The sequence below is a fragment of the Saccostrea echinata genome, unplaced genomic scaffold (assembly GCF_033153115.1).
Source record: "Saccostrea echinata isolate AGI-Se365-2 ecotype Australia unplaced genomic scaffold, CSIRO_AGI_Sech_v1 ptg000044l, whole genome shotgun sequence".
NCBI lineage: Eukaryota > Metazoa > Mollusca > Bivalvia > Ostreida > Ostreidae > Saccostrea > Saccostrea echinata.
Genome location: NW_026889793.1, coordinates 3,478,364 through 3,491,986, shown reverse-complemented (window position 1 = coordinate 3,491,986; position 13,623 = coordinate 3,478,364).

Below are 13,623 nucleotides of genomic sequence, written 5' to 3'. Positions count from 1 at the left end.
AGTTATATAAATAAATTGTTAAGACAAACAATTTTCCTTCAATAATGTGTAACAAAATATTGATCATTAAAAAGACATAAATTAAACACTTCCAGCCCGTCTTGATCCCTTATATGAGTGGTAAGCCCCTTTTTCTTGATATCGTCTTAAAGTTCTCATGATTTTGAACACTTTTTTGTTCAACAACTATTCAATTCTTTTTCGTTTCCGAGATATATGTAAAAGAAATATTAAGGGCCGGCCCTAAATGGGGACGTTCAGCAAAAATTGAATGATTGCATATTATTAAAAATATTATTTTGAACGTCTTTTGGTAAAATATTGGTTATCAAAATATTCTACCTTTTCAAGATATATTGCGCCAAAGATTATACAATCTGATTCCTAATTACCCCTTATTGCAGAAGATATGATGTAAACACCATGTTATATAGTTAAGGAATGTGAAGATGAACTATTTCGCTTCAGTAATACATTACAAAATATTGATCATTAAATATTATTGATTAAAGACTTTCGGCACCTCTCAGCCCCTATTTTGAGGAACCAGCCCCTTTTTTCATAACACTTTAGAGCTCTTATGATTTGGGACACTTTTTGTTCAACAACTATTCAGAAATTCTTTTTCGTTTCCGAGATATATGCAAAAGATATATTTAGGGGCCAGTCCTTCAACTCCTTAATGGGGACGTTTAGCAAAAATCGAAAGGTCACATATTGATCAGATCATTATTTTGAACATCTTTTATTCAATATTGCTTATCAAAACATTTCCCACTTTCGAGATACAGAGTGCCAATGATTTGGCATTCTGGCCCCTTATGGCCCCTAATTATATAACATATGACATAAATATTATAATATATAGTTTTAAAATGTTAAGATAAACATTTTTGCTTCAGTAATGTTTACCAAAATATTGATCGTTAAAGAGTTATTGATTTAATACTTTTGACCCTTCTCGGCCCCTTATATGATGAGTCAGCCCTTTTTTCTTGATATCATATTAAAGATCCTGTCATTTTGCACAAATATTGTTCAATATATTTTTACAAAATAATTATATTTTAAAAGATATGATACAAAATGTTTCAAAAATTCACTCATGATTCGTGTCCTGAATTTCGACCCCTACCGAACTTCCATACTAGGCACTTCCGGAAAATATCTAAACCCTGGTGCAAAATGGCAACGTGTCTTCAATCATCACTAAAAATTTCAGCGCTCTAGCTCAAGCCGTTTTTAAGTTCCATCGCACACAAGGAGGCCGTCTAAATTTTGATAAAAGGGCGATAACTTCCGACCGGAAGTAAATATCCCTTAACGGAATTGCCGGAATTAACTTCAGATGCCAACACATTTACCATAAAAATTTGAACGAAATTGAACGAGCCTTGTCCGAGAAATCGTTTGCACAAATTTTGTAAGAAGAAAAAAGAATAAAAATAATTATAACTAGATGAGATCTCGTTGCGAGCAACGAGGTCTTCCGTCCTATTTTTCGATGAGATAAGATGTAATTTTGATTAAGTTCTGGTTAAAAGATAATGATATAAAGATTTTTCTCCTTAGATTTTATTTTTTTGATTCATATAACATAATCTTGAACATCTTTCGTTCAATATTGCTTTTCAAAATATTCCCCCTATTCGAGATATGAAGTGTAAAAGACGTAACATTCTGGCCACTTATGGCGCCTAATTATGCAATAGATAATAAAATTTTTCAACATATTGTTGCATATTGTTAGGTTAAGCTTTTCTGCTTCAGTAATTTATAACAAATTCTTGATCATTGAAGAGTTACATATTAGTCTTTTGGCCCCTCTGAACCCCTAATTTGAAGGGTCAGCCCCTTTTTCTTAATATCAAATGAAAGGTCTTGTCATTTTGAAGACTTTTTGTTTAACAATTATTCAGAGTTTCTTTTTGTTGTGGAGATATGCCGAATGGAAATATTTAGGGGCCACCCCTCCAAGTCCTTAAAGGGACCGCTTGACAAAAATTGAAAGGGTGCTTATTGTTCAGAACATTATTCTGACCATATTTTGTTCAGTATTGCTTATCGAAATATTCCCCCTTTTCGAGATATAAAGCGTCAAAGATTAAGCATTTTGGCCCCTTGTGACCCCTTATTACGTAAAATATGATCAAAATTTTGAACCATATGGTTGCAAATCTTTAAGATGAACACTTTTGCTTCAGTAGTTTATGACAAAATATCGATAGTTCAAGAGTTATACATAAAAGATTGTTGGTCCCTATGAGCCCCTAATTTGAGGGATCAGCCCTTTTTTCTTGATATCAAATGAAAGGTCTTGTGATTGTAAAGACTTTTTGTTCAACAAATATTCAGAAATTTATTTTTGTTTTCGAGATATGGTGAATTGAAATATTTAGGGGCCAGCCCTTCAAGTCCTTAATGGGGCCCTTTTGCAAAATTTGAAAGTTTGCATATTGTTTAGAACATTATTCTGAACATCTTTTGTTCAATATTGCTTATCAAAATATTTCCCCTTTTAAAGATATAAAGCGTCAAAGATTTAGCATTCTAGCCCCTTTTGGCCCCTTATAACGTAATATATGATCAAAATTTTAAACCATATAGTTGCAAATCGTTAAGATGAACATTTTTGCTTCAGTAATTTATAACAAAATATTGATCGTTCAAGAGTTATACATAAAAGATTTTTGGTCCCTCTAAGCCCCTAATTTGAGGGATCAGCCCTTTTTTCTTGATATCAAATGAAAGGTCTTATCATTTTGTACATCTTTTGTTATTTATGTTTTAACAAAATATTTACAGGAAACGTTTCAAATTTTACGAGATGCTTGTAAGCCTAATTTTCGAGCCCAGGCGAGCTTCAAAGCCATTTGAGCTGGAAAGATATAGATGCCCAATTGCACATCTACAATCTTTCCTTTATCTTCACTGAAAATCTTAACTCAATATCTTTAGTCGTTTAGGAGGAGTTTCTAGGACAAACCGAGCATCTGAAAATCAGAAAATCGTCAATATCTCACGACCGGAAGTGACGTCATCAAAAAACAAAAAACCTATCAAGATCAATATAAGATATCTTTTACAGCTGAAAGTTTGGTGTAAATTGGCCCAGCCGTTTCTGAGAAATCGCGTGCACAAAATCGGTTAGAAGAAAAATAATAATAACTAGATGAGATCTCGTTGCGAACAACGAGTAGGTCTTCCGTCCGATTTTTCGATAAGATGAGATATGATTTTGACTATGATCTTTGTTAAAAGATAATAATATATAGACTTCCCTAATTAGATTTCATTTTTTTGATTTATATAACATTATCAAAGAGCTATAGATGACATGCTTTTGGTCCCTCTGAGCCCCTAGTTTGAGGGGTCAGTCCCTTTTTCTTGATATCAGTTGAAAGGTCTTGTGATTTTGAAAACGTTTTGTTCAAGAAATATTCAGAGATTTCCTTTCGTTGTGGAGATATGCTGAATTGAGATATTTAGGGGCCACCCCTCCAAGTCCTTAATGGAGCCGTTTGACAAAAACTGAAAGGGTGCATATTGTTTAGAACATTATTCTGACCATCTTTTGTTCAGCATTGCATATCAAAATGTTCCCCCTTTTCGAGATATAAAGCGTCCAAGATTTAGCATTCTGGCCCCTTGTGACCCCTTATGTCGTAACGTATGATCAGAATCTTATCATATATTGTTGTAAATCGTTAAGATAAACATTTTTGCTTCAGTAATGTGTTACAAATTATTGATCGTTGAAGAGTTATAGATGAAAGAGTTTTGGCCCCTCTGAGCCCCTAATTTGAGGGGTCAGTCCCTTTTTCTTGACATCAAATGAAAAGTCTTGTGATTTTGAACATTTTTTGTTCAACAACTATTCAGAGATTTTTTTTCGTTGTGGAGATATGCTGGATGGAAATATTTAGGGGCTACCCCTCCAAGTCCTTAATGGGGCCGTTTGACAAAAATTCAAAGGGTGCATATTGTTTAGAACATTATTCTGTCCATCTTTTGTTCAGTATTGCTTATCAAAATATTCCCCCTTTTCGAGATATAAAGCGTCAAAGATTTAGCATTCTGGCCCCTTGTTACCCCTTATTACGTAACATATGATCAGAATCGTATCAAATATTGTTGTAAATTGTTAAGATAAACATTTTTGCTTCAGTAATGTATAACAAAATATTGATCGTTAAAGAGTTATAGATGAAAGACTTTTGGCCCCTCTGAGCCCCTAACTTGAGGAGACAGCCCCTTTTTCTTGATATCAAATGAAAGAACTTATCATTCTGCACAACTTTTGTTATATATGTTTTAACAAAATATTTACAGGTATAAAGATATGATAGAAAACTTGTCAAATTTTGCGAGATGCTTGTGAGCCTATTTTTCGAGCCCAGGCGAGCTTTGGCGCCTTTTGCGCTGGAAAGATATGGACGCAAAAAAGCACATCTACAATCCCTCCTCTACCTTCACTGAAAATCTCAACTCAATATCTTTATTCGTTTTGGAGTGATTACCAGGACAAGCCGACCCTCTGAAAATCAGATAATTGTCTATATCTCACGACCGGAAGTGACATCATCAATATAAAAAATTTCCAATAAGGTTCAGATCAATATCTATCAGATCTGAAAGTTTCATGAAAATCGACCAAATCGTTTCCGAGAACTCACGTGCACAAAATCGGTAAGAAAAAAAAAAGAACTAGATGAGATCTCGTTGCGAACAACGAGTAGGTCTTCCGTCCGATTTTTCAATAAGATGAGATATGATTTTGACTATAACCTTTGTTAAAAGATTATAATATATAGACTTCCCTAGTTAGATTTCATTCTTTTGATTTATATAACAGTATCAAAGAGCTATAAATGACATGCTTTTGGCCCCTCTCAGTCCCTGATTTGAAGGGTCAGTCCCCTTTTCTTGATATCAAATGAAAGGTCTTGTGATTTTGAAGATTTTTTGTTCAACAACTATTCAGAGATTTCTTTTCGTTGTGGAGATATGCTGATTTGAAATATTTAGGGGCCACCCCTCCAAATCCTTAATGGGGCCGTTTGATAAAAACTGAAAGGGTGCATAATGCTTAGAACATTATTCTGACAATCTTTTGTTCAGTACTGCATATCAAAATATTCTCCCTTTTCGAGATATAAAGCGTCAAAGATTTAGCATTCTGGCCCCTTGTGATCCCTTATTACGTAACATATGATCAGAATCTTATCATATATTGTTGTAAATCGGTAAGATAAACATCTTTGTTTCAGTAATGTATTACAAATTATTGATTGTTAAAGAGTTATAGATGAAAGACTTTTGGCCCCTCTGAGCCCCTAATTTGAAGGGTCAGCCCCTTTTTCTTGATATCAAATGAAAGATCTTGTGATTTCAAAGACTTTTTGTTCAACAACTATTCAGAGATTTCTTTCCGTTGTTGAGATATTCTGAATTGAAATATTTAGGGGCCACCCCTCCAAGTCCTTAATGGGGCCATTTGACAAAAACTGAAAGGGTGCATATTATTTAGAACATTATTCTGACCATCTTTTGTTCAGTACTGCATATCAAAATGTTCCCCCTTTTCGAGATATTAAGTGTCAAAGATTTAGCTTTCTGGCCCTTTATGGCCCCTAATAATGTAACATATGATGTATATAACATGGTATGTTGTTGTAAATTGTTGAGATAGACATTTTGACTTCAGTAATGCATTACAAAATATTGATCGTTAAAGAGTTATTGATTAAAGACTTTCAGCCCCTTTCGGCAACTATTTTGAGGGGCCAGCCCCTTTTTCTTCTTACCACTGTGAAGCTCTCATGATTTGGAACAATTTTTGTTCAACAACTAATCAGAAATTCTTTTTCGTTTCTGAGATATTTGCAAAAGAAATATTTAGGGGCCGACCCTTCAACTCCTTAATGGGGGTGTTGAGGGAAAATTGAAAGGTTGCATATTGTTCAAAACATTATTTTGAACATCTTTTGTTCAATATTGCTTATCAAAATATTTCCCACTTTCGAGATATAAAGTGTCAAAGATTTAGCATTCTGGCCCCTAATGGCCCCTGATTATGTCATATGTGATGTATATATCATAATATCTGGTTGTAAATTGTTAAGATAAACATATTTGCTTCAGTAATACATTACAAAATATTGAACGTTAAAGAGTTATTGATTTAAAACTTTTTGCCCCTCTCGGCCCCTTATGTGATGAGTCAGCACTTTTTTCTTGATATCATGTAAAAGATCTTGTCATTCTGCACAATTATTGTTCAGTATGTCTTAACAAAATAAATATAGTTTAAAAGATATGATACAAAATGTCTTGAAAATTCACTCATGATTCATGTCCTAAATTTCGACCCCTACCGAGCTTCCATACTACGCACTTCCGGAAAATATCTAAACCCAGGTGCAAAATGGCAATATGTCCTCTATCATCACTGAAAATTTCAGCGCTCTAGCTTAAGCCGTTTTTGAGTTCCATCACAGACAAGGAGGTCCTCTGAATTTTGATAAAAGGGCGATAACTTTCGACCGGAAGTGAATTTTGAAAAACTGTTCAGCTGGAATTAACTTCAGATAACCTAGCAACAATCCTGAAAATTTGAAGCAAATCCATCAATCCGTCTCCGAGAAATCGTTTGCACAAAATTTGTGCAGAAAAAAAGAATAATAACTAGATGAGATCTCGTTGCGAGCAACGAGTGGGTCTTCCGTCCGATTTTTGATAAGATAAGAATTTGACTAAGATTTTCGTTCAAATATTATGATATAAATAAATTGTTAAGACGAACAATTTTGCTTTAATAATGTTTAACAAAATATTGATCATTAAAGGGTTATAGATTAAAGACTTTCGGCCCTTCTTGGCCCCTAATGTGAGAGGTCAGCCCCTTTTTCTTGATATCATCTTAAAGCTCTCATGATTTTGAACACTTTTTGTTCAACAACTATTCAGAAATTCTTTTTTTGTTTTTGGGATATATGCAAAAGAAATATTAAGGGCCGGCCCTTCAAGTCCTAAATGGGGACGTTTAGCAAAACTCAAAGAGTGCATATTGTTCAGAATATTATTTTGAACGTCTTTTGTTCAATACTGTTTATCAAAATATTCTTCCTTTTCGAACATATTGCGCCAAAGATTATGCAATCTGGCCCCCTAAAGACCCTTTATTGCGTAACAAATGATATCAACATCATGTTATTTAAATAAAGTGTGTGAAGAAGAACTATTTCGCTTCAGTAATATATTACAAAATATTGATCATTAAAGAGTTATTTATTGTATACTTTCGGCCCCTCTCGGCCCCTTATTTAAGGGGTCGGACCCTTTTCTTTGATATCACCTTAAAGCACTCATGATTTTTTTTTACACTTTTTGTTCAACAACTAGTCAGAAATTCTTTTTCGTTTCTGAGATATTCGCAAAAGAAGTATTTAGGGGCCAGCCCTTCAACTCCTTAATGGGGACGTTTAGCAAAACAATGTTGCATCTTGTTTAGAACATTATTTTGGACATCTTTTGTTGAATATTGCTTATCAAAATTTTCCCAGTTTTGAGATATAAAGCGTCAAAGATTTAGCATTCTGGCCCCTTATGGCCCCTAATTATGTAACATATGATTTGAATATCATAATACATAGTCGTAAATTGTTGAGATAAACATTTTTGCTTCAGTAATACATTACAAAATATTGATCGTTATAGAGTTATTGTTGAAAGACTTTCGGCCCCTCTCAGCCCCTATTTTGAGGGTCCAGCCCCTTTTTCTTCATATCACTTTAAAGTTCTCATGATTTTGAACACTTTTTGTTCAACAACTCGTCAGAAATTCTTTTTCGTTTTTGAGATATTTACAAAAGAAGTATTTAGGGGCCGGCCCTTCAACTCCTTAATGGGGACGTTTAGCAAAAAATGAAAGGATGAATCTTGTTTAAAACATTATTTTGGACATCTTTTGTTCAATATTGCTTATCAAAATATTTCCCACTTTCGAGATATAGAGTGCCAAAGATTTTGCATTCTGGCCCCGTATGGCCCCTTATTATGTAACATATGACATAAATATTATAATATATAGTTGTAAATTGTTAAGATAAACATTTTTGCTTCAGTAATGTATACCAAAACATTGATCGTTAAAGAGTTATTGATTTAAAACTTTTGGCCCCTCTCGGCCCCTAATATGACAAGTCAGCTCTTTTTTCTTGATATCGTATTAAAGATCTTGTCATTCTGCACAAATATTATTCAGTATGTTTTTACAAAATAATTATACTTTAAAAGATATGATACAAAATGTCTCAAAAATTCACTCATGATTCGTGTCCTAAATTTCGACCCCTACCGAGCTTCCATACTAGGCACTTCCAGAAAATTTTAAAACTCAGGTGCACAACTAGAACATGTCCTCTATTATCACTGAAAATTTCAGCGCTCTAGCTTTTGTCGTTTTTGAGTTTTTGTGTAGACAAAATGGTCACTAAAAATTGGATAAAAGGGCGATAACTTCCGACCAGAAGTGATTTATCAAAAACAGAATTGCCGGAATTAACTTCAGATAAAGAACCAGCAACCCTGAAAATTTGAAGGAAATTGAACGAGCCATCTCCGAGAAATCTTCTGCACAAAATTTGTAAAGAAAAAAAAAAAGAATAATAAAAGTGAAAAAGAAACAATAGATTAATAGAAGGGTCTTCCGCTGAAGACGGAAGACCCTAATAATAAGAAGCTTGAAAAAGAAACATAAGAATAATAGAAGGGTCTTCCGCTGAAGACAGAAGACCCTAATAATAATAATAGGGAAAAAGAAATCGAACGAAAACAATAAGGTCTTCCGTTGGAGACGGAAGACCTTAACTAGAAACTCATTGCTAGCAATGAGAGGTCTTCCGTCCGAATTTGAAAATAAAAACGTAAGTTCAAGCTGAAAAGGTGATTAAAAAAAATTCAGACACTCTGGAGATTTAACCCTGGTTGTCAGCGTGAAAATATAACGTGCTAACCATTAACCATTCACTTTTTTGCATCACTTCCTGTCACGACCGGAAGTAACGGTGATACAAGATTTCCTCGCGATTCAAATAAACTGATGATTGACTATCAGTTCTGAAAGTTTTAGACTTCAGTCGTTTACTGTTGCCGAGCAATATTGTGAGAACAACTTCTAATTCTGAGGACAGGTAAACACGCGACCAGAAGTGAATTTTATAAAAAAATCTCTGACGTTTCTCTATACATTTACAGTATCTACAAAATGCATAAAAACATTCAAGTACTTTATCGATAAGCAATATTTATGAGAAAGTTAAATATCGAAATAGTTTATCACCCAAAACCGGAAGTTGACGTTTTGTTTCCGGTGGAATCTAACATATTTCAAAACAGCGAAAGAGATGCATTTAAGTGATACAAACTTTAATTTAAAATAGAAAAGTTAAAATTTTTGATTTCTTTGATCACTTCCTGTGACGACCGGAAGTCACGACGGACGCGTTTAACCAAAATAGTTTTGCCTACTCCTCAAGGTCTGCTACTCATAAAAATTTGGTGTTTTAATCTTTTACCTGTTTTTGAGGTCTCGCTCAGACAATTTTTCATTTTGAGGACAGAAAAACACGCGACCAGAAGTGAATTTTTGAAAGATATTTGAGGTTACTCTAGACCTTTGGACTCTGAATAACATATTTAAAATTCATTTCAAATATATTATCTATAAAGAATATTTATAGGAAAGTAAATTACTCAAATTTTGTAGTTTTTCTCTTATAACCGGAAGTTGTCGTTTTTGTTTCCGGTGGGACCAACATCTTTCGAATCTGCGAAAAAGATGCAATATAGTGATGCAATTTTTAAATAAAAAAAGAAACGATGAAATTTTTGATTTCTTTGATCACTTCCTGTCACGACCGGAAGGGATGGCTGACGCTCTTATCCCAAATGGTTTTGCCTACATCTTAAGGTCTGTTGCTCACATAAGTCTGGTGTCTTAATCTCTTACCGTTTCCGAGATCTTGCTCAGACAACTTCTCATTTTGAGGACAGAAAAACACGCGACCGGAAGTGAGTTTTTGAAAGATAATTGAGGTTACTCTAGACATTTGCAGTCTGAATAACATATTTAAAATTCATTCCAAATACTTTATCTACAAAAGATATTAATGGGAAAGAAAAATACTCAAATTATGTGGTTTTTCTCTTTATAACCGGAAGTTGACGTTTTTGTTTCCGGTGGGACCAACATATTTCAAAACTACAAAGAGATGCAATGATGAGATGTAAGAATTGATTTTAAAAAGGAATGTTGAAATTTAACGATTTCTTTGATCACTTCCGTAAGCGACCGGAAGTGCCGACGACGAACGAAAAAGTGCCCTCTCCAATCTAGAAATCATGTTCTATCATCTCTAATAAGTCTCCAGTTAATATCTTAAGCCATTCTTGAGAACACTCGCGGACAAAATTTCATTTTAAAATCAGAAAATTGTCCATAACTTGGCACTGGAACCGAATATACCAAAAAACGGAATTTTGTATAAAATTCATATAAAGACCTTTTATCCCTGAAAATTTCAAGGAAATTCATTGAATAGTTTTCGAGAAATCGCGTGCACAAAATTTTGTCTAAAAAAAAAAAAGAATAATAATAATAAGAAACAATAGAATCACTATAAGGTCTTCCGTGGAGACGGAAGATCTTAACTAGATGCCTTTCTTGTTGCTAGGGCAACAAGTGGTCTTCCGACCGAACTTTTCTGCAGATCGTTATGCTACCTCACTTCATTTAATACCTTATTGAAGATATTTTTTGTTTGTGTTTATGTAACACAGTCTTTCAACATAGATCATGATTATTAAAGGATTTCTGTAGAATCTCTGTTTAGGAAAGCTTTAAAAAATAAGCAAAAACTATCATACATGTCTTCACAGAGAAAAATATCATTGATAAATAAAAAGATAAAAAAAATCCCCCCCCCCCACCCCAGCAGGATTCGAACCCGCAACAATACGAGAAAGTTTAGATCGGTCATATCCTTGCAATAAATGCATCAATCAAAATGATGAAAACATACTTAGAACTCTAAGAAGAATCTCTATTAACCCTGTAAATCGCAGAGAAAAAAATGTTGAAAAACAAAAAAAAGTTGCAAATTTAACATTTTTGAATACACTTCCGTTTGCGACCGGAAGTACGAACGACGAAAAATAATGGTCGATCACCATATCTGCATTTGATGTTCTATCACCTCAGCAAGCTTCATATTCACATCTTATCATATATATCGGAAGACCTTACTAATAACTAGTAAACAAATTGTTCAGAGAACAATTAGAGGCCTTTCCACCTTTTTAAGTGTTGTCATTTGGGCTAAAAAAAGAAGAAAAATGAAAAAAAAAAAATGCTCCTCCAGCTTAGATCGAACACAAAACCCTTGGTTTGAAAGGAAGGTGCGCTAACCACTGCGCTACACATTCCGATAAAATTGGTAAGTTAATTGTTTAAGACTAAAGAATAAATACAAGCGTATTTTTAGAATCGGTAGGGGAAGAAAGAAGTTCCGTAAAGGAAATAGTTCCTGAACTTGCAAGCAGCATATAAAATAACAAAGGACGGGCTGCGTGAAAAAAACGTTAACACTGTTCCCTAATGAAAATGTATTAATGGACTGTAGCCCGATTCATCGATATTGTGAGCATGCTGAATTTTTTGAAAATAGCTTTGTTGTAAGCTTAAAAGATCCGGTTCGGATTTTAACATTTCTGAGTGAATATCCTGAAATAAATATGAAACATTTAAATAAGCATTTCTTTGCGTTAAATTAAATATGTGTAGCACAAATTAAACTCCCAACAGGCATTTTTAGAAGGGAAACACGACAATGAAAGCGAGAATTGTTTTTAATATACCGAAAATCGCTATTTCTGGAAACTGATTAATTCTAAATAAAAATCAAATAAATTCCAGATGTCAAAGAAAGAGAGAATGCTTGGTATTAAAATGTCTATCATATCAGGAAAATTAAATGCTACTAACGACATCTGAAGAAATAGCCGATAAAAGGTTTAGATCATTTCTTTGTTCACCTGCACTTTAATTTCAAACACAACAGAACTTGTAGTTTTTGCCGTGAAACTTCATTTTTTCTATAAACTTATAAGACTCACCGTAAAACTCTCAAGAAAGTTTCTCTGAGGTCTATTCCACATTTGTACCAAATTTGGTGTCGATCCGAGGTCTGGTTTGATTTTTACAGAAATATTCTACGTTGTTGTTGATGTGATTCTTTTTAAGAAAGGGGGGGGGGGAAGAATTATTTATTTTATGCCTCTTTTAAACTAAGAATTGTAACTACTTTCACATCCTTAAGCTTGATTGTGACCTTTGGGTCAAGGTCAAAGTCATAACAACAAAAAAAAAAAACAAAACAAAAAAAGCAAAAAAAAAAAAAACAAACAAACAAACAAAACTAAACAAACAAACAAAACAAAACAAAAAAAAAAACCCAAGGAAATCTTTACTTTCTATGTTTTTACCTGATACTGGAGCTGGATGCATGTCCTTACTTCTCATTTGACCAAATGTCAAGGTCAAAGGTCAAGGTCAAAGTTCAAGGTCATTTGGTGAATTGCTATATTTTACACATATATAAGGAATTTCTTATGTTTTTAAATGACCTTGACCTTTGACCTTGACCTATATTTCAAGATCAAAGTCAAATATGCCGATGCAGTTGGTCCCATGTCTCTAGGATACACCTTTTTAAAAAAAAGTTCATTAAATGTAAGCAGCGTAAACTTTCAGGGGCAGTAACTCATACAAGGGACCAAAGAATGCTTTTGCAATGATAGAATGAAGAGAGCACTAAATGACGGTTTACAGTTTCAGAGGAGTAGCGATAACAAGGTTTTATTGCAAAAGGGGTGACAACTTTTGAATGGATCAAGTTTTGGGGACAAGAATGAAATCCTTAAGATAGTTTTAGAAGGACATATTATAGTTGCAAAGATATTCAGTATATGTCGAAATGTTTTCTACAGAATCTCTGACAAAAAAAGCTTTTAAAAATCAGCAAAAACTATCATACATGTTTTCAAAGAGAGAGAAGTCATTAGCAACTGAAAAAAGAAAAAAACAAAGAAAAAAAAAAATAACTGCCTCCAGCAGGATTCGAACCCCAGACAGTGGGACAAAATTTGGATCGGTCATATCTTTGCAATAAATGCACGCATCAAAATATTGAATACATTTTGAGAATTCTTGTAAGACACTCTATAAACCCTGTAAATCCTGAAGAAATATATTGGAAAAACAAAAAAGTTGCAAATTTAACATTTTTGAATTCACTTCCGTTCGTGACCGGAAGTACGAACGATGAAAAATAAAGGTCGATCACCGTATCTCCATTTGATGTTCTATCAGGTCAGTGAGTTTCAATTTCATATCTTTAGAAGTTCTCGAGAAAATTAACGAACAAAATTCCATTTAAAAAAATACAATTTTCCCCAAAAATCGCGAACGGAAGTGAATTTTTAAAAAATGTGAGGGACACCTCTAGAGAAATATTCATGATGCATCGTGCCTGAAAAAATCTTTCAAATTGAACCACGCAT